This window comes from Sabethes cyaneus, chromosome 1 (assembly GCF_943734655.1).
Source record: "Sabethes cyaneus chromosome 1, idSabCyanKW18_F2, whole genome shotgun sequence".
NCBI classification, from domain to species: Eukaryota; Metazoa; Arthropoda; class Insecta; order Diptera; family Culicidae; genus Sabethes; species Sabethes cyaneus.
The window spans coordinates 87,380,136-87,407,586 of NC_071353.1; the positions used below are offsets into that span (position 1 = coordinate 87,380,136).

The 27,451-nt window shown below is 39.7% G+C and overlaps 1 protein-coding gene across 3 annotated transcripts in view; it reads right to left on the bottom strand.

The window, feature by feature from the left end:
- LOC128745182 (integrator complex subunit 7) overlaps nucleotides 1-27,451 on the bottom strand; it is a 528,653-nt gene that overhangs the window by 470,420 nt on the left and 30,782 nt on the right. The window lies entirely within an intron of this gene.

The window sequence follows — 27,451 nt, forward strand, 5'->3', positions numbered from 1 at the left end:
GCAGAAGTAATATTCTTGTATAGGCTGTATCTTACGCTACTGACTATTTAGAAAGTTGAAATCTTCGGGAAGGTTGTTCAAATGATTGTCATCTCGAAAATGACATTGAAAATAGTTCAGAATATTCTCAACGTGCAGCGCTAGTGTATATGCGAACTCGTTTTATTTGCTATAGCTTATAATCCATGTAACGTAAGGTATTACTTTCTTAGGGAGTAATAGCAGCCTTGCGGATGGTATAGAAAATAGTGTAGAATTGCCTCACTACGTGGCTCTACCGTCTTTGTAATATTAAAGTATACGCTGTAATTTACGCTTCTGATTACCTTGAAAGTAGTGGTCTTCGAGAAGCTTATACAAGTGATTGTCACCTTCAAGATGGTATGAAAAATAGTTCAGAATTTTGTCATCGGCGGGGCTAGCGTATATGCGTATACGTTATATATCATGATATGAGTAACTAAAAATATTACTTTCTTCGGGAAAACGGTTTTAATAATAGCAGCCTTGCTGATAGGAGGGAATATAGTTCAGAAGTGTCTCACTGCGTGGCGGCAGCGTACATGTAATGTACTTGTGTGGGTTGTATCTTGCGCTACTCACAGCTCATGATCTTAGTAATCTAAGAAATCGCTTTTTTCAAAAATGGAAACATCGTTAGACATCTCACTGTATGTAACCCTGATTTGCCTGATTTAAAAAAATCTCATTGTTTGTTTCTCGCTCCCCCCCCCCCCTCCGCCCTCCGCATCCCCTTCAGTGGCCTGACATCTTAAAATCAAAATCTTCATAAAATATTTGTAATGGCCTAACTTCAGAACGGCTGAACCTAAGAAATAAGTTTACATGACGTAATTTGTTCAATTATTCTCGGCCATAGTGGTAGCCTGCTTAGAGCACTCTAATTTGTTATGCGAAGAATTTGATCTTTTTTTTAATTTTACAAAAATAAGGCCATTGCAAATCATATTTAAAGTTTTTGTCACCCCCCCTTGGAAATTGGCTTGAAAAATCTGGGGGGCAAAAAAATAATTTGTAGGATATGAGTCAAATTTCTTTTTATAAAATCAATTGTCTGTGGGCTCTACACAGCTTAGCTTAGCTTAGCTTAGACTGATTGCACATATCAATGGTTGCACTCAGTGATTGATCCGAATCAGTGAAATTGCACAATGAATCAAACGAATGTGGTTGGGAGTGACCGGTCATTCTCACTGTGCAAAATTCAGTGACTCGATATATGAAGGATCAATAACTGCGCCGGCCACGTCCTTGCAATCAGGTGGGATTGGGGAAGGAGTGTTAATGTAATCTTTGTTGTTTTAGGGACCGTGTTAACCTCTGCATCCCAGCAAAGATTACAGGAAGGAGTTGAATTTTGTTAGTAAGGTAGGCTTCGTTGAATCGGGATTCACCTTGATAAGTGATGTGATCGGTTGTTTTGTTATAAAGATATTATGTATTTTTTTAGCGTTATTCTTATACTCGACTTTTATTGAACCGGCTGTTTCGAGAATCTTGTTTAAGATAATTTAGTTATGTGAACAAATTTATGTTTGGAGATAGTTTAAACCAACAGTCGAAATATTGTTGGGTCCGATATATATTGTCATTATTAGTAGCAAATTAAACTCCAAACAGCCGGCCGTAGAGAGTTTTGCTATATTTTCATATCCACGATATAAAAACCCTGCAATAAGCTTTCGAAAGTACAATAAATGGGCGAAAGGAGGGATCAAGGGGCCTCCAACAGCCCCGACTACTACGCACCTTCAAAGAAGCCACCCTTGATTACCCCTGAATACTTTTGAATACTATTTGAATACATCAAAAATTAACAATAACTACCAATGATTACCCAAGACCAACATTGATAATCACACTGGTTACCATTGATTACTCAACTAAGACGTAAAAGGTTACAAAAGCAGTCCCCGGTTATACGCACGCACTTATACGCCTTGCTAAAAACCCCTCGGAGGCAAGGCCTTGAATTCAGGAGCTTTGCTATTTTTCCCGATGCATAGAATATACCCACGTAAAGCACGCGCACGACCTTAAGGCCTTTCAAAAATAATAATTTCAGATCATCTTCGGCCTGTGGCAGTCGGCAACCGTATTACTGTCTTTGGAAGGGAATTAAATGAATGGTAATTATTTAATCAACCCGGTTTGTTGTTAAGGCCGATTTGGCAATGTTCTATTTATGTATCACAATCAAATTCATATACTATAAAATATGAGAAACGTTGGAAAAATATGTCATTTTGTATCAATGTATATCCGGAGTGATTCGCGACTGGGGCCCACCAACCGGCAAAATGTAAACAAATCGGTTTATTACACCATCAGCCTTAAAAAGACTGATAATATCCTTGGCAAGAATTCTTTCTTCTGTTTTAATCGTTAGAATTATTTAAAACAAGTTTTTAGTGATGGGCGATAGAAGTGTTTAATTAAAACAAAAGACAATTTGCAGTTTGGCCCCTTGCATTGTTATGAAGTGACAGGCTTATTTGCAAATCGTTTTGTAAACAGGCGATAGTAAAGAGCGAAACTGCGTTGTTTTCAAAACACAGCGCATTGTAAACAGGCGAAACTAAATAAAAAAATCAAAACAGGGCTGGGCGAATCTAATTGTCTAAATGCTTTGAGGTTCATTCCAAAGGGTTCAAGTATAAAACTTAGATTTTGAGCTTGAGTGCACAAATTTTATGCAGTAATGTTGTGAAATTAGAAGATTGATTTATTCTACACCAATTTATGTCTTTAAACTTGATGTTTGTAACTTTTATTTAAATTAAGACTTGAAAATGTACTGGCAAATTATCACAGTGATATTCCTCATTGTTTACACCTCGCCAGCTGCGCCCCTATCGCGAATCACTCCGGGTATGAAAATAAAAAGTTCTTTCATCACATATAATTTCCAATTAGAATCGCGCTGCAGTCGGATTGCTCCAAAACGAAAACCAACGAGCACCAGTAAACATAATGCTGACAGCAGCAAAAGCAGCCAAACTCTCACCCACACAACAACAATAAAGGTTGTCATACGAATGCAAACATGTCGAAATCAACACTTATTGACCGGAAAAGTCAAACCAAGCACTGACGCTGATTTGGGCGAATGCAACTACGCTGATCGCACCTGAATGTCTATATGTTTTGAGATACAAGGATCCAAGTGTACTTAGCTGAACCGTTCTGGTAGCTGTCCTCTCTAATCCATTGGTCTGCACTCCCAACAGTCCACGTCGCGAAGCGAAACAGAGCATCAACATGCACAAGTGTGTGTAACACCCTGTGAGCTATACAAGCATAACACAGCAAATAGGAGCCACGAAGCAAAATCTTCCAATTTAATTTTCACCGTTTGATTTCACTTTTTCGGACAAAAATTCACTCTCCTCTCATTCATCACACTTAATCAAAATGTTTTCCGCTATTTTCAGCCACAATTACACTGAAATTACACTTTAAAAGTAATAAAATGACGGACACCAGAATCGTGCACAGACAGCTAGCCGTGTTGCCACTTCCAATTGTCTGTGGGCTCTACATAGTCTGAAAAACTCGAAAACTGAGTCGCCGAGTGGAATTAACGCTTCTAGCACGAAACAGAACTGGAAATTCGAACAATGGAATTTCCGAAAATCGTCAAAAAAAATTTCCTTCGTTTTTGTCTTTTTTCGTATATTTTTGCATAGAAAATAATAACGTATATATTATAAGCAAGAATAGATTCGGTTTCGCGTTTAAACCTTAAATAAAAATTCTTAAAATCCATGTTTTTTTTTTGCTCGATTAAAAAATTCACTTTGTTTCACGCAACGTTAACCAATAAATGAATTATGTTCCGAAGACGTGTCGATTTCTATCTTAAATAGCAAGTAAGACCGTATAACAAAGGTTCCTTTCACCACTAGGTGGATTTGCGAGCGAAACCGCGTGCCAGCTTACACCAGCCGGCACTTGCTAGAGCACGACAAAAGCACGGCAAGAGAACGGAGCCCGAACGTCCTGACAACTCAGTCACGTACACCGAATCTTCTATCTATACCTATAAAAAAGGATTTCTGTCTGTCTGTCTGTCCGTATGTTCCTTATAGAATCGAAAACTACTGAACCAATCGGCGTTAAAATTTGAATGTAGAGGTTTTTGGGACCAGGAAAGGTTTTAGTGATGGAGAGGATGGATTTAGAGACCCCTTCCCCCACTAAGAGGGGGGGCTCCCATACAAATGAAACACAAATTTCTGCAGAACTCGAGAACTAATCAAGCAAATAGAAAAAAATCTGGCATGTGGGTGTTTTCGGTGACAAGAATTTGTTCTATGGTAAATTGAGACCCCTCCCCTCTTTATAAAGTGAATTATAACTCCTCTCCCCTTTAAGAGGGGGGCTTCCATACAAATTTCCTCATAACTCGAGAACTAATCAAGCAAATGGAACCAAATTTGGTATGTGAAGGTTTTCGAGGGCAAGAAAATTTTCTATGGTGAATTAGGACCCCTCCCCACTTTAAGGGGGGGGGGCTGCTGTACAAATGAAACACAAATTTCCTCATAACTCGAGAACTAATCAAGCAAATGGAACCAAATTTGGCATGTGTGTGTTTTTGGAGACAAAATTTTTTTCTATGACGAATTGAGACTCCTCCCCACTTTAGGAGGGTGTTAAATCAATAGTTAAGATCCCTCGTTTACTGATCTAGATATTATGGCTATCTTGAGGTAACTTGAAAATCAATAGTTTTCTGTGGACTATATTGTTAGTCAACTTCCGGTAGATATAGTATAAATACAATTGTAAACCTAGAGTAAGTCTCTTTCCTTGTTTGGACATCAAGTAATAAAGTTTATATAGAACGGTCGTGTGTATTCAATCCTGAAGACGTCCGTCCGCCATCTCGTTCCTGGAAGGTATTTAACATTGGCGACGATTGGAGAATAGCAACGTGAGTTGCTGGTAACGCGTAAGTGATGTGAAACCGTGTGGTTACAGTGCCGCACTGTGATTTAACCAGAAGTAAGGTTAAAAACTACGTACAGAAAGTATAGTGCCGCTAGAATATGCAGCAGAAATCCGAAGAAGTGAAGGAACCTGCGCACAGCGGTTCAAAGTTAATCGGCACACTAGAAAATTTTGTGCCTAGTGCGGATTTTGACGACTATATGGAAAGAGCAGAAAATTTTTTCGAGCTGAATAATATAACGGACGACGTGTTCAAGCGGAAGTTAATCGTTCATTTTATTGGCCTACCAGCTCTGAAGAAGCTGCAGCATTTGCTGTACCCTAAAACTCATAAGGATGTGACTTATGAAACAGTGATACAAAAACTGAAATCATATTTCAGTCCAAAGAAAAACAGAATCAGCGCAATCAGTAGAATTTTTCAAGCGGAATCAAAAAGACTATAAAAAGGTGGCTGATTTCGCAGTCGAGTTACAGGCCCTATCCAAACATTGTGTCTTCGGAGAGTTTCTCGATAAGGCTTTAAGAGATAAATTCATAGCAGGCCTCCAAAGCGCCAAAATCCAAGGAGAGCTAATGAACTGCGCAGATGAGACGTCGTTTGATGAAGCTGTTAGCAAAGGAAAGAACCTGGAACAAATTGAGGCAGATATGGCTAAAATGAAGGAAAAACAAGAGTATACAAACCGAATCAACGCTGGAAATTATTACCGAGGAAGTAGATCAAAGTCACGTGGCCGGGAACAACGTACGAGAGATCAATCGGAATCGCGAGGAAGATCCAAATCCAGGAGACGACGGCAACGTGGTAAGCAGGTCCGATGCTACAACTGCTCTAAGATGGGGCACATGGCTCGGAACTGTTGGTTCAAACGCAAAATGAACGCTGTCAGTAGCGACGAGGAGGACAACAATATGGCGGACCTAAATCATGGCATTGATATCAACCACGTGGTCAATGTGCCGCTGTACAAGACGCTCTGACTAAATGGTAAGCGGGTGGAGTTTGAGATAGACTCTGGCGCTTCTTATACCGTGATGTGCAAAAGTGATTATAAAGACAATTTTTCTAGTATACAGCTGCGTAAAAGTAAGGTTAGATTGCGTGTGATTTCCGGTACAATTCTAAAAGTAGCTGGTTGTGTAGAATTTGTGGTTAGGTCTCAAAATGGCCGTTCATTTTGCTTGACATTAATCGTTATCGAGGGAGAAAGGAAATTTGCGCCCCTGCTGGGAAGAGACTGGTTAGACGTGCTCTACCCAGAGTGGAGAGAGTTTTTCGTAAATGAAATGATTACTGTCGGGGATAGTACACAAAGTGATAATAGTTTGAAAAGCGCGGCTTCTAGGTTGATTGCAGATCTAAGTGAAAAGCACAGAGAAGTGTTTTCTAAAAGTCTAGAAGAGCCAATGATGGGGGTTGAAGCTTGTATTAATGTGAAAGAGGATGCTCAACCGATTTTCTTTCGACCTTATGACAACTGTGTGCTTTATTCGGAAAAAGTAATTGTCCCTGTACTCTGTCGAAAGCATATTTTAGAGCTTCTGCATGGGTGTCATCTAGGAATTATTCGGATGAAACAAGCAGCTAGAAAATACGTATTTTGGCAGGGTATGGACAAAGACATTGATGAATTTGTGCGACGATGCGAGGTGTGTAGCAGTCTGGGAAAAGCTAATCGGAAGGAATATTCTAAATGGCCTGATGCGAACCATCCATTCGAAAGAGTTCACTTGGATTTTTTCCATTTGGCTGGAAAAACGTTTCTCATATTAATTGATGCATATTCGAAATGGATGGATGTCATTTTGATGAACCGTACTGATGCGGATGGGCTAATTGAGGCATTGAAAACTGTTTTCAAGTATCAAAGTCCTGCATATTTTCCACAGAGTAATGGACTTGCGGAGAGAGCCGTCCAAACAGCTAAGCAAGGAATTAAGAAGCTTTTGATTGATCCCAAATATAATAACTTAAGTTTAAAGAAAATATTGGAAATATTTCTTTTCAGTTACCGCAATAGTTACTGTCAGGCGATTGGTTGTACATCTGCGAGCAAGGTATTTAAGTTTACACCGAAAACGAATTTGGACACTTTTTTAAAACCAAATTTAGAGAAAAAGAAAAAAGTGACTTTTCAATTAGACGAAAAAGCTACCAATGAAAATTTAGTAAAACAAGAACGATTCGTAGTAGGAGATTTAGTGTGGTACAAATGTGAACATAAAACCATGCGTTTGCAGCGTCAGTGCCCAGTACGGGTAACATTGACCGCCGGTGGCCGCGACGGTTACCATTGACCGAAGCTGCGCGACAGCGAAAGTTTTACCTTTCTGTACGGCTGTAAGGTTTAGTTCTATGCCAGGCTCAGGGGCACGCGCAAATGTTTGCACATGGAAAATAACAAACATTGTACGTCGAACGTGCGATGGGAGTTAGCTTAGTACATGTGTGAGAAGTTTCGCGCGCCAACTGAAACTCTCATAGAACTTAAGTTCCGCTCTACTCTCTCTTTATTTTTCTCAGCAGCTGCTCTAGTACTTCTTGCTACGGGCAATTAAAAGCTGTTATAAATACGGGCGGCAACGCCACGAGCAGGGGAGAATGATAATTTAAAACCTCAAGTGGAAAGTGGATCCCCGGTGGGGGATTCAGATTCAGGGAGTTGTTGTGTTTTGGAAGATTTTAGGAATAAATTAAGCTACATATGTTTATTTTACATGTGGAGGAGTTGTTGTGTTTTGGAAGATTTTAGGAATAAATTAAGCTACATATGTTTATTTAACATGTGGAGGAATAAAGGAAGCTACATATAGTGACAGCGGTGGGATCCGAACCCACGCCATTTCTGACTGGTGCCTAAACCAGGGATTAAAACCAAATATGAGTATACAGACGGAGCGCGTAAAATTAAGCAATTTTAATGAATTTAAAAACCCAAACCTATATTAGAAATACGAAACAAACTTGGGGGAATTTAATAGTAGAAGAAGGGAAGGCAGACTAACTCCCCATTGTTAACTTATCGGAGAAAGAGTAGTCCAACAGAAGGATCAAAATAATAGTCTCGCTTAATTTTAAAATTAATGATGGAAAAAAAAAATTTTTTTTTAGAAATTTTGAGAATAAGTAAACTTTACATAATTTTGAGCGCTAATAAAATGACAGATGGTAGCTGAAATTCGGAGTAAAAGTAGTAAATTCAAAATTTTAAAGTCGTAAACGAAACATATATATTGAACACATCAATGGAAATAGCAGTACGAAATCTGTGAAAGAAACAGTACAAGCAAATTCAAAGCTTTATCCATGTTGTTGAACGAACCGTATACCTATACGGAGGGTGTTCTGGTAGTAGGCGAAATTAAGTACCTCGTTTTTAAGGTGGTAATACGGCAGTGGTCAAATTCAATGGTTTAACGTAACAGTACGGAAAGTATCGTTATGGAGAAAGAATTTCATACGACGATAAAATTCTTGTGACAGTTGCGGACAATGCAATTGATAAGATAAAATAGGAATATAAATATCTATAAAGTAGACAATTACGGGATGGATAAGAGCGAGGAGAAGTCGAAACCGGATAGACAGGAACGAACATATAATAATGGCTTAACCTTCACGAGAAGGGGGATTTCAAACCTTTCTATACTTTTACTAACAGTTTATATTTTCCAGGAAATCCTCAGAGTAGGGAAGCGGACGCGCGAACCTCTGTTCGGAAGGGGGAGAGAGAGATGCAACTATGCAAACGGAGAAGAGTAAGTAAGTCTTTCCGGCTAAGGCTAGGAAAGGAAGGTAGAGTATATTTTGGCATAAGGAGAAAAATAAATTAGTTAGAGTTAAATAGAACGGAAGCTAATTTGTTTTAAGGTTATAAAGTTTTAAAATAAGATAGTTTGTTTTTCTCCGAAGCCTTACAGTTTGCACCTTTTTTTTTATTACTCTTTTATTTTTGGCATTTTTTTGTTGTGTAGTAGATTTGAGAGAAAAAAAATTTTTTTAGAAAGTTACAATAATATTTTAAAAGTAAAAGTTAAAACATACTTTGAAAATTGAAGATTAAAGAAAGGAGAGTAACAAGTATGGCTCCATAGAAGAATTAAAAGAAAGGAGAGTAACAAGTATGACTCCGTAGAAGAATTAAAAGAAAGGAGAGTAACAAGTATGACTCCGTAGAAGAATTAAAAGAGGGAGAGGAACTCCCGATAGAAAATCGAAAGTGATATTATGGTTAGTGACATAAGAAAAACGTTCAATAGAAACAGTAGATAAAAGGTAATTTAATGTAATTCGGTGAACAAATTGAAAGTAATAAAGAACAGAAGTAAATTATATCAAAGGCGTGAAGAGTACGATAAAACCATAAGTCGCCATAAAATATTAATGAAAAAAGAATTTAAATTAAGTGCGTAATTCCATTATTAACGTTTAATTGTAAACCAATCGCAGAGAGAAGGACAATAAAATTCGGTGCGATCGAAGCATCACAGCAAAGTCAGAAATTTTTAATTTTCTTTTGTGATTGGTATAGATTTTTCTTTCCGCGAGTGTAGATATAAGAACCGAAGATCAGTGAGACCAGCAGCCGGAAGACGACCCGAGACGAGGGAAGACAGCCTGCAGTACGAGTAACGGTGAGCTCAAGCTTGGAGAGCTCTCACAGGCGCGAGAGGAGAAAGGACTGTGGGGAACAACGAGTGTAGACGGCCCAGGAATACGTAACAGTACACCAGAACCAGGCGAATTCCAATACAAGAGGTTTCCGGATTCAGTGTGAGGGCAACGCACTACACCAAACAATTAATAGGGGCGATGCAGATATCGCAAAGACCACAGCCCGGCAAATAGTACAAGACGCAATTAAAACGCAATTCAGGTGGGATGGGAATCTACTTCCCAAGTCGGGTGAACATACCCTATACACCCTACACATATACACTATAACTATACAGTGTGCATCAGAAAACGTAAAGGTGGTCAAGCACAGAACTTGACATTATTAATACACCACTTACCACAATTTCGTCCAGCAAATAGACGAATGCTATCACAGTTCAGTATCAATAATACGAAGTATTAGTACGATATACGAAGTACGCAGAGTGGAAGCCATTACTCCGCCAACCTCGTGGATAAATAACCGAATAGGATTAGGCAACGTGAGAAGCGAAGGTGAGCAACAGGAGAAATGGGACCACAACAACCACTTACGATCTCCAGCGGGCGGCTCTGCACTCAATGTTTCCCCGTTCTTCCCCACTCAAGCCATACAGCACCTTTTTCCGACCCGAATTAAGAATAAATTGAAGACGCCAGCAGCACCGCGGAGACGAGCTCCAGAATTGTGTTTAAGGCAAACTGTATTACATATTATATTACACCTTATATTACATAGTTGAACAACATACAACATAACAAATTATCTGCCAGTAGTCCACAATAGGGAAGTTTTTAACACCGAAGAAGAAAGAGAGAGAGTTAAAATTTTCCAGCTAACGGACCCTCGCAAAATCTGTTGACAAATTCTGCGACCTCATTCGGAAGGGGGATCTGCAGCGTCAGTGCCCAGTACGGGTAACATTGACCGCCGGTGGCCGCGACGGTTACTATTGACCGAAGCTGCGCGACAGCGAAAGTTTTACCTTTCTGTACGGCTGTAAGGTTTAGTTCTATGCCAGGCTCAGGGGCACGCGCAAATGTTTGCACATGGAAAATAACAAACATTGTACGTCGAACGTGCGATGGGAGTTAGCTTAGTACATGTGTGAGAAGTTTCGCGCGCCAACTGAAACTCTCATAGAACTTAAGTTCCGCTCTACTCTCTCTTTGTTTTTCTCAGCAGCTGCTCTAGTACTTCTTGCTACGGGCAATTAAAAGCTGTTATAAATACGGGCGGCAACGCCACGAGCAGGGGAGAATGATAATTTAAAACCTCAAGTGGAAAGTGGATCCCCGGTGGGGGATTCAGATTCAGGGAGTTGTTGTGTTTTGGAAGATTTTAGGAATAAATTAGGCTACATATGTTTATTTTACATGTGGAGGAATAAAGGGAGCTACACGTTCATGGATGAAAGCAAAAATTGTAGGTGTAAATAGTAGTAGTACCTATTATATTGATATCGACGGGAGCATAAAATTAGCGAGTAGAAATCAGCTGAAAAGGAGATATGAAGCAAAAGATACTTATATTTATCCAAAAATTGATATAACTAAAACAAAAAGTCCTAAGAAGCCTAGAGCGAAGAAGAGAGCACGAGACGTAGAGTCTCCACCTTTGATTAAATCTCCAGGACAGCCAACAAAATTACGTAGGAGTAGGCGAATAAGAAAGCTTCCTGAAAGATTTATTTTTTCTAAAATTTGATGGGAATTTCATTAAGGAGGGAAGTGTTAAATCAATAGTTAAGATCCCTCGTTTACTGATCTAGATATTATGGCTATCTTGAGGTAACTTGAAAATCAATAGTTTTCTGTGGACTATATTGTTAGTCAACTTCCGGTAGATATAGTATAAATACAATTGTAAACCTAGAGTAAGTCTCTTTCCTTGTTTGGACATCAAGTAATAAAGTTTATATAGAACGGTCGTGTGTATTCAATCCTGAAGACGTCCGTCCGCCATCTCGTTCCTGGAAGGTATTTAACAGAGGGGAGGCTCCTATACAAACGAAATACAAATTTCCTCATAACACGAGAACTAATCAAGCAAATGGAACCAAATTTGGCATGTGGAGGTTTTTGGAGGCAAAAATATTTTCTATGGTGAATTAGGACCCCTCCCCACTTTAGGAGGGGTGGGGGCTCCCATACAAATGAAAAACAAATTTCCTCATAACTCGAGAACTAAACAAGCAAATGGAACCAAATTTGACATGTAAGTGGTTTTGGAGGCAAATTTTTTCTATGGTGAATTGAGACCCCTCTCCTCTTTAGAAAGCGAGTTATGACCCATCTCCCCTTTAAGAGGGTGGGCTTCCATACAAATGAAATGCAAATTTCCTCTTATCTCGAGAACTAATCAAGCAAATGGAACCAAATTGTGGGCATGTGGGAGTTTTAGACGGTAGAAATTTTGTCTATGGTGAATTATGACCCCTTCCCCTTTTAAGACGGGGGGCTCCCATACAAATGAAATACAAATTTCCTTATAATTTGAGTGCTAATCAAGCCAATGGAACCAAATTTGGCATGTGGGAGTTTTAGATGGCAGAATTTTTTTCTGTGGTGTATTACGACCTTTTCCCCTTTTAAGAGGGGGGCTCCCATACAAATGAAATACAAATTTCCTTATAATTTGAGTACTAATCAAGCCAATGGAACCAAATTTGGCATGTAGGAGATTTTTGAGTCTTGAATTTTTTTGTTGATAATTAGAGACCTCTCACCCCTGTGGTAGGGGGATATGGACTCTCATACAAATAAAACAGAAATTTTTGCGAAACTCAAAAACTAATCGAACTCGAGAAATTCGAGACTCTTCCACAAAACATTAATCAATAACAAGACCACAAAAACTATCTATAGTAACACTAGATCATTCAGGACGAGACGGCCGCGAGTGTTGCCGGCGACCCGCCGTCGGAAGCGCCGCCCACTATGGGGAGGCAACTCCCCGCAGAAATCACTGCTGTCTAGGTTTATTTATTTTCCTAGGTCTACCTGGGTTTGCTGGAACGAGCGACAGCGAGTAAGGAGAGGATCGCGAAAAGGCACTTTCCACAAAAAAGTTTTCCGTGAAATGGTACATTCCGCTTAAGGGTTTTCGCAAAATGATATTCGGCGAAATGTTGTACAATCATGGCGAATATTACTATCCGCTTTCTGGCTATGAGGGGACAGGGGAGTTGTTTTCTACTTTAGTGTGAGGAAAAATTGGCAAACTTGTATATTAAACTACATTCCAGGTAACGAATAAGCCTTAACGTAAGCAGCAAATCAGCGTATCTGGCATTTTATACTGCACGTTCTTGTATGTTAGCTTTTTGACTGCATAGGTGTTGTAAATTGGCATCTAAAATTGTATTCAAATTCTTCGTGCCGGTAATTAGCTGTAAATTAGCATTGTCAGCACTATAAGTAGGTTATCAGTAAAGTAGCTGTATATTTTGCCAAAATAGCATTTAAGTAGCATTTAAGGCGACTTAAATGCTTATTGGCATAAGCATTGGTGATGCTTATTGGTTACCTGGGATGCTTTCATAGTTACGTAACTGCCAAAAAGAATCATCTAAGGTTGAACTCCTCAGAAACTTGCAAAACTCGAGATTGTGACAAAGATCATCCGAGATTCATGATTTATGTACAACACAGGTTAATTTGTGGCAATACGAAGTTTGTGGGGTCAGTTTGTCTTATATATAAAAATGGATTTCTGTCTGTCTGTCTGTCTGTCGGGATGTTCCTTATAGGATCAAAAACTACTGAACCAATCGGCGTGAAAATTTGCATGTAGAGGTATTTGGGACCAGGAAAGGTTTTAGTGATGGTTAGATACCCCTCCCCCCACTTAGAGGGGGGCTCCCATATAAATGAAACACAAATTTCTGCATAACTCGAGAACTAATTAAGCAAATAGAACAAAATTTGGCAAGTGGGTGTTTTTGGTAACAAGAATTTATTCTATGGTAAATTGAGACCCCTCCCCTCTTTGGAAGGGGAATTATGACTCCTCTCCCCTTTAAGAGGGGGGGCTTCCATACAAATGAAATACAAATTTCCTCATAACTCGAGAACTAATCAAGCAAATGGAATCAAATATGGCATGTGAAGGTTTTCGAGGGCAAGAATATTTTCTATGGTGAATTAGGACCCCTCCCCACTTTAAGAGGGGGGGGCTCCTGTACAAATGATAAACCAATTTCCTCATAACTCGAGAACTAATGCAAATGGAACAAAATTTGGCATGTGAAAGTTTTCGAGGCAAGAATATTTTCTATGGTGAATTAGGACCCCTCCCCACTTTAAGAGGGGGGCTCATATACAAACGAAATACAAATTTCCTCAAAACTCGACAACTAATCAAGTAAATGGAACCAAATTTGGCATGTAGGTGTTTTTGGAGGCAAGAATTTTTTATGTGATGAATTAGGACCCCTCCCCACTTAAGGAGGGGAGGGCTCCTATGCAAATGAAATACAAATTTCCTCATAACTCGAGAATTAATCGATCAAATTTGACATGTGAGTGTTTTTGGAGGCAAGATTTTTTTCTATGGTGAATTGAGAAAGCGATCTATGACCCATCCCCCCTTTCCCCCTTTTAAGAAGGGGGCTCCCATACAAATGAAATTCAAACTTCTTTATAACTTGAGAACTAATCAAGCAAATGGAACCAAAGTTGGCATGTGGGAGATTTTGGACTCTTGAATTTATTTTATGATAGTTAGAGACCTCTCACCCCTGTGGTAGGGGGATATGGACTCTCATACAAATAAAACAGAATTTTTTGCGAAACTCAAAAACTAATCGAACTCGAGGAATTCGAGACTCTTCCATAACACATTAGTCAATAACAAGACCACAAAAACTAGATCATTCAGGACGAGACGGCCGCGAGTGTTGCCGGCGACCCGCCGTCGGAAGCGCCGCCAACGAAATTTGGTCGGGCTGAATTTTGTTTGCCTGTCCTATGAACAGGTTGAACATGCGGACGAGTCGCCACTGCTTCTACGTAAATAAACAAAATAATAACAAAGAATCTTTTTTTTAATAGTACAACTATACTACTGCTATTTTTTAATAGGAAGGGTTGAACAACTTTTACCTTATACTCTATGAAAGTCGTTTGTAAAATATGAAATCGATCACATTCGCCGAGGGTCTTGTTTAAGCCTAACAATTGAACAATGTCTAATTGTTTTAATATGTGTTGCTATAGGTATCTGTGTGTTTCATTTGTATATTGGAAATCTATTATTAGCTGTTGTTCAGATACGGTTGAAACGATTTCCAGGTCATAAAAAATTTATTTGGTCTATTAGTTTCAAAAATTTAAACCATTCATTAAAAAATACGTAATATAACTTGTATACGTAGTTTACTTGTATACGTAGTTTATCAAGTACAGCGTGATTTCGAGTTTTGGTTTATTCAACACTAGCTGACCCGACAAACTTCGTATTGCCACAAATTAAACTGTGTTTTACATAAATCGTGAATCTCGGATGACCTTTGTCACAATCTCAAGTTTTGCAAGTATCTGGGGAGTTCATGGGTGTTTTAATATACAAATTTTCCACACAGCAAAGTAGAAAACAACTCACCCCATTGCTTAGCCTGATAAAATAAAGCGGATAGCATTTAAATATTCGCCATCATTACAAACCATTTCGCCGAATATCATTTTGCGGAACACCAATTCTCGGTTGACCATAACGCGGAATATAGAGTTTCGCAGGATACCATTTCGCGAAAAACCTTACGCGGGATGTACCATTTCACGGAAAATCTTTTCATAGAAAGTACCATTTCGCAGGGATGACCCAACTAAAGGAAAGTAATAGAGGTCAGTAGATATAGGAAAATAAATAAACCTAGATAGAGGTGATCTCTGCAAGGGGGCTGGCCCCCGCAGTGGCCGACAACACTCGCGGCCTGTGACCGTCTCGCGCTGAATAATCTAATGTCGCTATTGATAGTTTTTGGTAGTCTTGTTATTGACTAATGTTTTAGTCTAAAATTTCTCGAGTTCGATTAGTTTGTGAGTTACGCAAAAATTTCTGTTTTGTTTGTATGAGAGTCCTTATCCCCCTACCACAGGGGTGAGGGGTCTCAAACCATCATAAAAAAATCCTACCTCCAAAACCCCCCACATGCCGAATTTGGTTCCATTTGCTTGATTAGTTCTCTAGTTATGAGGAAATTTGTATTTCATTTGTATGGAAGCCCCCTCTTTTAAAGGGGAGAGGGGTCATAATTACCCCTTGTAAAGAGAGGAGGGGTCTCAATTCACAATAGAAAAAATTCTTGTCTCCGAATACGCCCACATGTCAAATTTGGTTCCATTTGCTTGATTAGTTCTCGAGTTATGCAGAAATTTGTGTTTTATTTGTATGGGAGCCCCCGCTCTTAGTGGGGGAGGGGTCTCTAACCATCATAAGAACCTTCCCTGGCCCCAAAAACCCCTATATGCAAATTTTCACTCCGATCGGTTCAGTAGTTTTCGATTCTATAAGGAACATATAGGCAGATAGAAATCCATTTTTATAAGTATAGACTAGCTGACCCGACAAACTTCGTATTGCCACAAATTAAACTGTGTTGTACATAAATCGTGAATCTCGGATGGCCTTTGTCACAATCTTGAGTTTTGCAAGTTTCTGGGGAGCTCATGGGTGTTTTAATATACAAATTTTGCTCGCAGTAAAGTAGAAAACAACTCCCCCCATTGCTTAGCCTGATAAAATAAAGCGGATAGCATTTAAATATTCGCCATCATTACAAACCATTTCGCCGAGTACCATTTTGCGGAACACCAATTCTCGGTTGACCATAACGCGGAATATAGAGTTTCGCAGAATACCATTTCGCTAAAAACCTTACGCGGGATGTACCATTTCACGGAATATCTTTTCGCAGAAAGTACCATTTCGCAGGGGTGACCCAACTGAAGAAAAGTAATATAGGTAAGTAGATCTAGGAAAATAAATAAACCTAGATTGAGGAGATCTCTACGGGGGGATGCCCCCCGCAGTGGCTGGCGCTTCCGATGGCAGGTCGCCGGCAACACTCGCGGCATGTGGCCGTCTCGCGTTGAATTATCTAATGTTACTATTGATAGTTTTTGGTGGTCTTGTTATTGATAAATATTTTATGAAAGAGTCTAAAATTACTCGAGTTCGATTAGTTTTTGAGTTACGCAAAAATTTCTGTTCTATTTGTATGAGAGTCCTTATCCCCCTACCACGGGGTGCGGGGTCTCAAACCATCATTGAAAAAATTTCTGCCTCCAAAACCCCCCACATGCCAAATTTGGTTTCATTTGCTTGATTACTTCTCGAGTTATGAGGAAATTTGTATTTCATTTGTATGGGAGCCCCCCCCCCTCTTAAAAGAGAGAGGGGTCATTATTCCCCTCCTAAAGAGGGAAGGGGTCTCAATTCACCATAGAAAAAAAATTGCCTACAGAAACACCCACATGCTAAATTTGGTTCCATTTGCTTGATTAGTTCTGGAGTTATGAGGAAATTTTTATTTCATTTCTATGGGAGCCCCCCCCCTCCTAAAAAGGTAAGGGGTCCTAATTCATCATAGAAAAAATTCATGTCTCCAAAACCACCCACATGCTAAATATGGTTCCATTTGATTAATTAGTTTTCGAGTTATGAGGAAATTTGTATTTTATTTGTAAAGGGAACCCCCCCCCCCTCCTAAAGTGGGTAGAGGTTTCAAAACATCATAGAAAAAATTCTTATCCCCAAAAACACCCACATGTAAAATTTTGTTCCATTTGCCTGATTAGTTATCGAGTTATGAGGAAATTTGTATTGCATTTATTTGAAAGCCCCCCCCCCCCTCTTAAAAGGGAAAGGGGTCATTATTCCTCTCCTAAAGAGGGGAGGGGTCTCAATTCACCATAGAAAAAAATGCCTACAAAAACACCCACATGCTAAATTTGGTTCCATTTGCTTGATTAGTTCTCGAGTTATGCAGAAATTTGTGTTTCATTTGTATGGGAGCCTTCCCTCGTAGTGGGGTGGGGGGATTCTAACCATCATAAAAACCTTCCCTGGTCCAAAAAACCCCTATATGCAAATTTACACGCCGATCGGTTCAGTAGTTTTCGATTCTATAAGGAACATTCGGGCAGACAGACAGAAATCCATTTTTATAGGTATAGATGTGTATGGGAGCCCCCCCTCTTAGTGGGGGGAGGGATCTCTAATAATCCTAAGAACCTTCCCTGGTCCCAAAAACCCCTACATGCAAATTTTCACTCCGATCGGTTCTGTAGTTCTCGATTTTTTAAGGAACACAGGGCAGACAGAAATCCATTTTTATAGGCATAGATTTGTATGGGAGCCCCCTCTCTTAGTGGGGGGAGGGGTCTTTTGCCATCGAGAGTACCTTCCCTGGCCCCAAAAAACCCTACATGCAAATTGTCACTCCGATCGGTTCAGTAGTTTTCGATTCTATAAGGAACATACGGACAGACAGATAAACAGAAATCCATTTTTATAGGTATAGATTTCGAAGGGTAAGATTTTTACTGACGTAGGACTACGTCTTACTGCAAAGTTTCAAAAGGTTTGCGACAGCTCCTGTCGAACTTTTTGAATAAAAAAACGGTTGCAATCGTGGAAAATTCGGTGATTAGCGTTGATTATTCAATTTTTGACACATTTATATGCAATTTTTTGAGTGGAAAAATGGTCTAGATGATTTTGGCACGGTTTCGATTTTGGCAACATGTGTAGGCGACACGCATGTTGTCAAATTCGGTAATTTTACTAGGTTTATAGCAGACTTGTTATAAACACCGTCCGGTGCGGCTCGGCTGCTACCCGTCCTGATAGGCGCCGCAATTGGTACTTTTGATAATCGAACGCATTGGTGTTGCTACATATTGGCACGCTCTCCGAAAACGCAAAAACCCGATCGAAGTGCTTTGTCTTCGGCTCAGCTCCGGTGAGCACTGTACCAACGACGGCTTGCATGATTTCGTTCTTTGCTCTCTTTCTTATTCGTATACTAGCTGACCCGACAAACTTCGTATTGCCACAAATTAACCTGTGTTGTACATAAATCATGAATCTCGGATGATCTTTGTCACAATCTCGAGTTTTGCAAGTTTCTGAGGAGTTCAACCTTTAGATGATTTACGTAACTATGAAAGCATCCCAGGTAACCAATAAGCATCACCAATGCTATTCAAATGTAAGCCAATATAAGCATTTAAGTCGCCTTAAATGCTGTATTGGCAAAATATACAGCTACTTTACTGATAACCTTCTTATAGTGCTGACAATGCTAATTTACAGCTAATTACCGACACGAAGAATTTGAATACAATTTTGGATGCCAATTTACAACACCTATGCAGTCAAAAAGCAAATATATAACAACGTGCAGTATAAAATGCCAGATATGCTGATTTGCTGCTTATGTTCATGCTTATTAGTTACCAGGAATGGAACTAATAAAACCTTAAGCGGAATGTACCATTTCACGGAAAACTTTTTTGTGGAAAGTACCAACTAAAAAAACCTTAAGCGGAATGTACCATTTCACGGAAAACTTTTTTGTGGAAAGTACCATTTCGCGATCCTCTCCTTACTCGCTGTCGCTCGTTCCAGGAAACCCAGGTAGACCTAGGAAAACAAATAAACCTAGACAGTAGTGATTTCTGCGGGGAGTTGCCTCCCACTGTGGGAAATGGTACTTTCCACAAAAAAGTTTTCCGTGAAATGGTACATTCCGCTTAAGGTTTTTCGCAAAATGATATTCAGCGAAATGTTGTACAATCATGGTGAATATTACTATCCGCTTTCTGGCTATGCAATGAGGGGACAGGGGAGTTGTTTTCTACTTTACTGTGAGGAAAAATTGCAAATTTGTATATTAAACTACCCATTCCTGGTAACTAATAAGCATGAACACAAGCAGCAAATCAGCATATCTGGCATTTTATACTGCACGTTGTTGTATATTTGCTTTTTGACTGCATAGGTGTTGTAAATTGGCATCCAAAATTGTATTCAAATTCTTCGTGTCGGTAATTAGCTGTAAATTAGCATTGTCAGCACTATAAGAAGGTTATCAGTAAAGTAGCTGTATATTTTGCCAATACAGCATTTAAGGCGACTTAAATGCTTATATTGGCTTACATTTGAATAGCATTGGTGATGCTTATTGGTTACCTGGGATGCTTTCATAGTTACGTAAATCATCTAAAGGTTTAACTCCTCAGAAACTTGCAAAACTCGAGATTGTGACAAAGATCATCCGAGATTCATGATTTATGTACAACACAGGTTAATTTGTGGCAATACGAAGTTTGTCGGGTCAGCTAGTATACGAATAAGAAAGAGAGCAAAGAACGAAATCATGCAAGCCGTCGTTGGTACAGTGCTCACCGGAGCTGAGCCGAAGACAAAGCACTTCGATCGGGTTTTTGCGTTTTCGGAGAGCGTGCCAATATGTAGCAACACCAATGCGTTCGATTATCAAAAGTACCAGTTGCGGCGCCTATCAGGACGGGTAGCAGCCGAGCCGCACCGGACGGTGTTTATAACAAGTCTGCTATAAACCTAGTAAAATTACCGAATTTGACAACAAATGCGTGTCGCCTACACATGTTGCCAAAATCTAAACCGTGCCAAAATCATCTAGACCATTTTTCCACTCAAAAAATTGCATATAAATGTGTCAAAAATTGAATAATCAACGCTAATCACCGAATTTTCCACGATTGCAACCGTTTTTTTATTTAAAAAGTTCGACAGGAGCTGTCGCAAACCTTTTGAAACTTTGCAGTAAGACGTAATCCTACGTCAGTAAAAATCTTACCCTTCGAAATCTATACCTATAAAGAAGGATTTCTGTCTGTCTGTCTGTCTGTCTGTCCGTATGTTCCTTATAGAATCGAAAACTACTGAATCAATCGGCATGAAAATATGTATGTAGAGGTTTTTTGGGGCCAGGAAAGGTTTTAGTGATGGTTAGAAACTCCTCCCCCCACTAAGAGGGGGGCTCCCATACCAATGAAACACAAATTTCTGCATAACTCGACAACTAATCAAGCAAATAGAACAAAATTTGGCATGTGGGTGTTTTCGGTGACAAGAATTTATTCTATGGTAAATTGAGACCCCTCCCCTCTTTATAAGGGGAATTATAACTCCTCTCCTCTTTAAAAGGGGGGGCTTCCATACAAATTTCCTCATAACTCGAGAACTAATCAAGCAAATGGAACCAAATTTGGCATGTGAAGGTTTTCGAGGGCAAGAATATTTTCTATAGTAAATTAGGACCCCTCCTCACTTTAAGAGGGGGGCTCCTGTGCCAAAGAAACACAATTTTCCTCATAACTCGAGAAGTAATTAAGCAAATGGAACCAAATTTGGCATGTGGGTGTTTTTGGAGACAAAATTTTTTGACGTAGGACTACGTCTTTGTTTACTGTACTGGGACTGGGTAGCACTTTGTAAAAACGAGAAATAGAAGTGTAACGTTTGAATGAAATATTTCAAACGCTAATAGCTACTATACTACTGAACGAAACATAACAGTTAATATGTCGTTGGATAGATAAAATGTCCAGCAATTTTATAGTAACATACTAATAATAATTTTTTATAGGCTAAATAGTGAAAATGTGTGTAAAGATTCAACGTCTAATTTTTCCATACATTTCCCTTGTTATCGCCTAGCTTCACAGGCACGGACGACAATTAGATACACCAAAGGATTTGGATCCAAATGATAACCTTGAGACCACTTTGTAAGCCACACCCCTTTTCCAATCCAATCGGCAACATCGATGGCTATTGACGGCAACACCGACCCCGAAGACAAGTGGAATCAGAGGGCAATGGCCAACGTGAATCCCACACGATGCACTTAACATTACATTTTGCATTATCCCTATCACAGACATGCGAAGTTGTTCGATAGCTTGCTCAATCAGTGTCGGACAATCATTTAAGCAGCAGCAGCCGATATGGTTTCCTCCACCACCTACACTAGCTTACAAGCAGCAGCGGCAGTGCCAGTGACTATAAAATGGTACTCTTGGTTCGCCGTCTGCTTCGCACAATCGCACTGACGGACGGTCAGTATTTACCATCGACCCGACCATCGAAAACCAATGGCATTTTGGCGGTAATTTTCGCAAACCAACACTGAAGGCAAATGGAAACGGATCGACTGACGGCCAGCAAATTTAGCAGTAGGCCGTTGTGGTCTTAAACAGTTCTCATAAGAACTATAGTAATTGAAGAATGGAAAGATTTTTCTACACTTTCTAAATGATTAACGTTCCATTCGGATAATTATTTGAGCAGCAGCAGCAGCCGATCTGGTTTCTCCCATACCTACACTAGCTTACAAGTAGCAACGGCAGTGCCAGTGAATATACAATCGCACACTAGGTTCGCCGTCTGCCTATTTACCGCACGATCGCACTGACGGACGGTCAGTATTTTGATAAAACTAATCCATTTCTACTTTACAGTGATTTGGTATTTCCTATCACTCCTGTATTAGCGGGTAACCATCATCCTAGAGTCTAAAGGACCGAATAGCGACATCCATCTATATATTGGCAACAGTAATTATAGTACTGATTTTTAAGAAGTGCTATCAGCTCAAACATAGTTCTTTTCAGGGCCACCAAACAATTTCAAAACCACTGGAGAGCCGATCAACGGCGAATAAACAGCCTAACTACCATAGTCCAGTAGTTATCTAAGTGAGTGCATTAAGCACAATAGCCCCTCCCTGAAGTAATACCGATAAGGTGGTACCAGGGGGGATTGAGGCTGGAGACTCGAGTAGGGTTTTAGTGGGTCGGGATCCTCACGCCCCATTAGGGGGGTCGGGATACCTAAACCCCACTCCCTGAGGTATCTGATAATTACCGCTTTATTCAATAAAACGCTTGGTACTTTTAAACTGTACTTTATTCTTCGACATCCGAAAGGTGAAAGAGGTCAACGCAATCTCTTTTATATAATATAAACCGGAAATACAATCGATACAACATAATTATATAAACTCAAGATACAAGAAACTTATCTAGATTAGTTCAGGTACGAGGGGACTTATATATCTACTTAACAGTATCTTCTCAGGTGTCTGATAGTACCGTATCTTCTAAGACGCTCAGCAGATTTCCCAACTCGTTAAAAAAAAAACAATTTCAAACGGTTTTTTCAAACCCACCATTGATTCAATGAAGAATTAAATCAGAATATTTCGCTCTTCTTTTACAAATAAACACTCAAACAATGATACTCACAAATACTCAAATATGCATATACCAGAAATGCAGTTTACATTAGTCTTTGATTTAATTATCAGACATAAGGTTATATACTTCATCGATTAAAACATGTTATCAATATAATGAGTATTATATGACACAGTCCTACGTCACCCTTTCGTACAACCCTTAGGGCTGTATACCTTGTAGTTTTTCTATGATGAATTGGGACCCCTCCCCATTTTAGGAGGGGGGGATCCTATACACATGAAATACAAATTTCCTCATAACTGAAGAACTAATCAAGCAAATGGAACAAAATTTGGCATGTGAAAGTTTTCGAGGGCAAGAATATTTTCTATGGTGAACAATGACCCCTCCTCACTTTAAGAGGGGGGGCTCTCATACAAACGAAATACAAATTTCCTCATAACTCGAGAACTAGCCAAGCAAATGGAAGAAAATTTGGCACGTGGGTGTTTTTGGAGACAATTTTTTTTTCTATGATGAATTGGGACCCCTCCCCACTTTAGGAAGGGGGGCTCCTATACAAATGAAATGCAAATTTCCTCATAACTCGAGAATTAATCAAGCAAATGGAACCAAATTTGGCATGTGAAAGTTTTCGAGGGCAAGAATATTTTTTATGGTGAATTAGGACCCCTCCCAACTTTAAGAGGGGGGCTCCTGTGCCAAAGAAACACAATTTTCCTCATAACTCGAGAACTAATCAAGCCAATGGAACCAAATTTGGCACGTGCGTGTTTTTGGGGACAAAAATTTTTTCTATGATGAATTGGGACCCCTACCCACTTTAGGAGGGGGGGCTCCTATACAAATGAAATTCAAATTTCCTCATAACTCGAGAACTAATCAAGCAAATGGAACCATATTTGGCATGTGGGTGTTTTTGGAGGCAACCATTTTTTCTATGATGAATTAGTACCCCTTACCTTTTTAAGAGGGGGGGGCTCTCATACAAACGAAATACAAATTTCCTCATAACTCGAGAACTAATCAAGGAAATGGAACCAAATTTATCATGTGGGTGTTGAGCCAGGCAATGTGCACCTCTTCACACCCCTGTACCGTTAGCACTTCAATGTGCCTATTGATTCAACCCTGCGTACAAAACGATATCCAACGAACTGTCAAAGGTTTTTCTCATTCCACATGATTCACTTTGTAGTGCATAGACGCACATATTATTACCCGCTAAATATAAACGTTTGTAGAAGTTTCCGCGAGTGTTTTATTTCCGCTTCTGGCTTCAGTCCTGCATTTGTCATCAGTGGGTGTTTTTGTAGGCAAGAATATTTTCTATGGTATATTTTCTATGGATTTCCCCACTTTAAGAGGGGGGGGGGGCTCCTATACAAATGAAAAACAAATTTCCTCATAACTCGAGAACTAATCAAGCAAATGGAACCAAATTTGACATGTTAGTGGTTTTGGACGCAAGATTTTTTTCTATGGTGAATTGAGACCCCTATCTTCTTTAGAAAGCGAGTTATGACCCATCTCCCGTTTAAGAGGGTGGGCTTCCATAAAAATGAAATGCAAATTTCCTCTTATCTCGAGAACTAATCAATCAAATGGAACCAAATTTGGCATGTGGGAGTTTTAGATGGCAGAATTTTTTTCTATGGTGAATTACGACCCCTTCCCCTTTTAAGAGGGGAGCTCCCATACAAATGAAATTCAAATTTCCTTATAACTTGAGAACTAATCAAGCAAATGGAACCAAATTTGGCATGTGGGAGATTTTGGAGTCTTGAATTTATTTTACGATAGTTAGAGACCTCTCACCCCTGTGGTAGGGGGATACGGACTCTCATACAAATAAAACAGAAATTTTTGCGAAACTCAAAAACTAATCGAACTCGAGAAATTCGAGACTCTTCCATAAAACATTAGTCAATACAAAACCACAAAAACTATCTATAGTAACACTAGATCATTCAGGACGAGACGGTCGCGAGTGTTGCCGGTGACCCGCCGTCGGAAGCGCCGCCCACTGGGGGGCTTGCAAAACTCGAGATTGTGACAAAGATCATCCGAGATTCATGATTTATGTACAACACAGGTTAATTTGTGGCAATACGAAGTTTGTCGGGTCAGCTAGTCTATACCTATAAAAATGGATTTCTGTTTATCTGTCTGTCCGTATGTTCCTTATAGAATCGAAAACTACTGAACCGATCGGAGTGAAAATTTGCATGTAGGGTTTTTAGGGGCCAGGGAAGGTACTCTCGATGGCAAAAGACCCCTCCCCCCACTAAGAGAGGGGGCTCCCATACAAATCTATGCCTATAAAAATGGATTTCTGTCTGCCCTGTGTTCCTTAAAAAATCGAGAGCTACAGAACCGTTCGGAGTGAAAATTTGCATATAGGGGTTTTTGGGACCAGGGAAGGTTCTTAGGATTATTAGAGATCCCTCCCCCCACTAAGAGGGGGGGCTCCCATACACATCTATACCTATAAAAATGGATTTCTGTCTGTCTGCCCGAATGTTCCTTATAGAATCGAAAACTACTGAACCGATCGGCGTGTACATTTGCATATAGGGGTTTTTGGGACCAGGGAAGGTTCTTATGATGGTTAGAATCCCCTCCCCCCACTACGAGGGAAGGCTCCCATACAAATGAAACACAAATTTCTGCATAACTCGAGAACTAATCAAGCAAATGGAACCAAATTTAGCATGTGGGTGTTTTTGTAGGCATTTTTTTCTATGGTGAATTGAGACCCCTCCCCTCTTTAGGAGAGGAATAATGACCCCTTTCCCTTTTAAGAGGGGGGGGGGCTTTCAAACAAATGCAATACAAATTTCCTCATAACTCGAGAACTAATCAGGCAAATGGAACAAAATTTTACATGTGGGTGTTTTTGGGGATAAGAATTTTTTCTATGATGAATTGAAACCTCTCCCCACTTTAGGAGGGGGGGGGGTCTCCTATACAAATAAAATACAAATTTCCTCATAGCTCGAAAACTAATTGATCAAATGGAACCATATTTAGCATGTGGGTGGTTTTGGAGACATGAATTTTTTCTATGATGAATTAGGACCCCTTACCTTTTTAGGAGGGGGGGGGCTCCCATAGAAATGAAATAAAAATTTCCTCATAACTCCAGAACTAATCAAGCAAATGGAACCGAATTTAGCATGTGGGTGTTTCTGTAGGCAATTTTTTTTTCTATGGTGAATTGAGACCCCTTCCCTCTTTAGGAGGGGAATAATGACCCCTCTCCCTTTTAAGAGGGGGGGGGGGGCTCCCATACAAATGAAATACAAATTTCCTCATAACTCGAGAAGTAATCAAGCAAATGAAACCAAATTTGGCATGTGGGGGGTTTTGGAGGCAGAAATTTTTTCAATGATGGTTTGAGACCCCGCACCCCGTGGTAGGGGGATAAGGACTCTCATACAAATAGAACAGAAATTTTTGCGTAACTCAAAAACTAATCGAACTCGAGTAATTTTAGACTCTTTCATAAAATATTTATCAATAACAAGACCACCAAAAACTATCAATAGTAACATTAGATAATTCAACGCGAGACGGCCACATGCCGCGAGTGTTGCCGGCGACCTGCCATCGGAAGCGCTGGCCACTGCGGGGGGCATCCCCCCGTAGAGATCTCCTCAATCTAGGTTTATTTATTTTCCTAGATCTACTTACCTATATTACTTTTCTTCAGTTGGGTCACCCCTGCGAAATGGTACTTTCTGCGAAAAGATATTCCGTGAAATGGTACATCCCGCGTAAGGTTTTTCGCGAAATGGTATTCTGCGAAACTCTATATTCCGCGTTATGGTCAACCGAGAATTGGTGTTCCGCAAAATGGTACTCGGCGAAATGGTTTGTAATGATGGCGAATATTTAAATGCTATCCGCTTTATTTTATCAGACTAAGCAATGGGGGGAGTTGTTTTCTACTTTACTGCGAGCAAAATTTGTATATTAAAACACCCATGAGCTCCCCAGAAACTTGCAAAACTCAAGATTGTGACAAAGGCCATCCGAGATTCACGATTTATGTACAACACAGTTTAATTTGTGGCAATACGAAGTTTGTCGGGTCAGCTAGTCTATACCTATAAAAATGGATTTCTATCTGCCTATATGTTCCTTATAGAATCGAAAACTACTGAACCGATCGGAGTGAAAATTTGCATATAGGGGTTTTTGGGGCCAGGGAAGGTTCTTATGATGGTTAGAGACCCCTCCCCCACTAAGAGCGGGGGCTCCCATACAAATAAAACACAAATTTCTGCATAACTCGAGAACTAATCAAGCAAATGGAACCAAATTTGACATGTGGGCGTATTCGGAGACAAGAATTTTTTCTATTGTGAATTGAGACCCCTCCTCTCTTTACAAGGGGTAATTATGACCCCTCTCCCCTTTAAAAGGGGGGGCTTCCATACAAATGAAATACAAATTTCCTCATAACTAGAGAACTAATCAAGCAAATGGAACCAAATTCGGCATGTGGGGGGTTTTGGAGGTAGGATTTTTTTATGATGGTTTAAGACCCCT